This window comes from Silene latifolia, chromosome Y, assembly GCF_048544455.1.
Source record: "Silene latifolia isolate original U9 population chromosome Y, ASM4854445v1, whole genome shotgun sequence".
Taxonomy (NCBI): Eukaryota; Viridiplantae; Streptophyta; class Magnoliopsida; order Caryophyllales; family Caryophyllaceae; genus Silene; species Silene latifolia.
In genome coordinates, this window is record NC_133538.1 from 290,119,133 (window position 1) to 290,122,594 (window position 3,462).

The window sequence follows — 3,462 nt, forward strand, 5'->3', positions numbered from 1 at the left end:
GGTCATTTCTTAAATCTGATAACATTAGGTCTCGACAAACATGTTCAACCAAATCATACACTAGTAACTAAACAAATAAAACAACACAACAAATCTAAAGCTTTAACTTCAACTGTATAGATTTGAGCAATAGTAGAAGCACGACTCTTCCAATCATTCTCACTCTCATCAAGTATACTCCAATCAATATCCAAAATTCTATCAATTGTTAACCCATCAGACGTAATGGGGGTGATTGACTGACTTAGAGGGTGGGTAAACGTGGGTTAGTGGCAGGGGCGGCCCATAACCAGAGCTGTTCAGTTCGCCGAACCGGGGCCCAACAAGGTTGGGGGCCTCATCTTGAAACAACCCATTATAATTATATTTAAGCGTTCCATGTTTACTACTATTTTTCCTTTGCCATAGCGGTAGATTCAAGCAATTTAAAATTTAAGTAGAGGTCCACTGGTCCAAGGCTCGATCCTCATTGCTGTCATTTTTACATCTTTTTTTGTTTGCCTGGGCAACTTGAGGACTTGACTTCTTGACCTTCGACATAAATTGCTAGTTGATGAGTCACTCCCTTGACATTGTTTTTCTTTAGTTAGTTTAAATTAATTATTTTGGTTCAATTCTTTTTTTTAATCTCTTTAATGTTTCTCATTTAATTTTGTGAGACGGTCTTATTATTCAAATAAACCGCCTCACAATATGAGACCGTCTTATTCTACAATTTGTGTTAACCATGATATTCCGTTCACCATATTAATAGCAAATACACCTACGATTTTCAAAAAATGATTCATTATCAAGAAATTGTTGATCCTCTAAAAAAAATGGCCAACTGTTACAAACCTGTTACCATTAATGATGCACTTCCATTACTCAATTTTTCTTTATAGCCTCATTTTTCAAATTACTCTTAGTAACAAATTATGTGTACGATTAAAGTTCATGATTAAAATCAATACATTGTTATCCTTTATTTGTATTCACATCTCGCAACATTAGAGATTTTGAATATCGCGCGTCCTCAGATATTAAAGGTATTATAACTATATAAAAATATGAGATAATCGTTAGAAGGGCCTCCGTCTAATATTTGGAACAGGGCCTCAATATCCCATTGACCGCCCCTGGTTAGTGGGTTAATAGTTAAAGTAATGTATGTTAGTTTTTTTTTTTTATTTAAAAAAAAAGAGTAAAATGAGTGTGACCTGTCATTAAATAACTCTTTAATATATTGTGTAAAGTAAAGAAATTTACCTACAGTCATAACCTCATCTTTCTCATCAAATGCCACTTCATCAGGCCAATCAGGTATTACGACCCTGTGCCGTCTTGGTTTGAAAGGTTTCACGTTGTTGACTAAATCTTCATTCACAGGTGTCACAGGTGTGTCTGACATACTGTTAGCTACTTTAGACTTCAACTTGGTAGTGTGCGGACGATTAGTAGGAAAGGGCAATGAAGATTTGGACTTCAAAGGATTGGTTTGAAGCGAAATAGTAGCCTATGTACTAGCAGCCTGTGTAGTGGTTACACCACAAACTTGAGTTGATGGAGCTGATGGTGTAGCAGATGAGAATTTGGTAGTGTACGGACGATTAGTAGGAAAGGGCAATGAAGATTTGGACTTCAAAGGATTGGTTTGAAGCGAAATAGTAGCCTGTGTACTAGTAGCCTGTGTGGTTACACCACAAACTTGAGTTGATGGAGCTGATGGTGTAGCAGATAAGAATTTGGTAGTGTGCAGACGATTAGTAGGAAAGGGCAATGAAGATTTGGACTTCAAATGATTGGTATGAGGCGAAATAGGAGGCTGTGTAGTAGGGGCTTGTGTAGCTGCTAAAACTTGTGCCGATGAGCTTGATGTAGCAGAGGTGTGCAGGCGATTAGAAGCAAAGGGCGATGAAGATTTGAACTTCAAAGGATTGGTTTGATGAGGAATAGTAGTGTGTCCCACTGATGGTTTAATTGAAGATTCTTTCCAAATAGGATGTGATTTTGTAGCAGCAGTACCTGCTTGTTCAGTAGCATTAGAAAGGGAACAAGTGGTGGTTTTAGATTGGAAATTTTGTGGTTGTTGTACAGTTACCCTTCCAGATGTAGTGTCTTGAATTGGTGAGATCAGGTGAGGTTTTTGATGAGGTGATAACTCGGTAACAGGATGTTGGGCATTTTTTTGATCAGAGGCAGAAGTTTTCAAATGTTTGTCAGTACCAAGGTATGATGCTCCATCATTTGGAGAACGAAATGGTCCCCATCTTTCATCACCTCCATCAGATGCAATTTTGGAAGATAATGCAGCCGCTTGATTATTTAATTTTTCCAGTTTTTGCGCTTCAACCTCCTTCATCGTCATCTGAGCCCGTGTTCTTTTGCTTCGATAACTCATCATTAATCAACTGACCTTTCTTATCCTAAAACAATAACAAAAAAATCAGTACACATTAACATAAATTAATTACAGTTAATTGAAAATATACGTCTATGAAGCGCAAAAATATAAATGAATGCATATGCAGTATAATATAAACAAAAACCAGTAACCTCTATAAGAAATGTCATCAGCATTAATAAGATAAAGAAAAAGCCTAAAACAATGTCATCCTAAAAATACAACTTGCAGCACGAAATTATGTTACTTATAACAAAATCTCGCCAGTTTCAATCAAATCTCTAGGCTTAGTCCTTATTACATGCAGCCAGCCTTTATGCATCTCATCTTCAACATAAAAGACTTGCTTTGCCTGTGATGAGAAAACAAAGGGATCATCAGATAAATTTCGGCCTGTGTGCATCAGCTTAGAAAAGTTTACAAACACACACTCTTATCTGGATATGATTTTATCCCCTTGTGTATGTCTACCCAATCACAACGAAACATTACAACTTTGTACTTTCCAAAGTGATCTAACTCGTAAATTCCTTTAAGCTTTCCATAATATATATGTCCATCGGCTTCAACCATTATCCCATAATTCTGCGTTTTTCTATGCAACTCGCGATCCATTGTTTGAAATTTGTACCCATTGATCATGTACCCGGTCATTCTTTTACCATTTCTAGTTAAGCCGCCGGCCAAAGCTTTTCTTAATTGTCCTTATTTGGTACTTGTATCTAAGTTTTGAACCTAAGAGCGTTAAGACACAATGATTTAACAAGTATTTTCATAAACTGCTGACTGTTTTAAAAAATTTCTGAAATATAAGGAGAAAACCTAAATTCTGAAATAAAAGGAGAAAATATGAATTTGAAGCCAGTCTGAGAATTCATTGATAATCCAGTCATTTTCGTCACTTGGGGTAGAAGTAAGGTTATTCTCGTGGCGCTTTTCAAAAAGGAATTCACTTAAATCAATGAAAAGCATTGTACTTAAGAGACATGTTAAAAACTGAGTAATGCCCGACAGAAGAAATCATACTAATATATACTTACTCAAGGACAATTTTCATCTCATCCGAATGAAGCAAAACA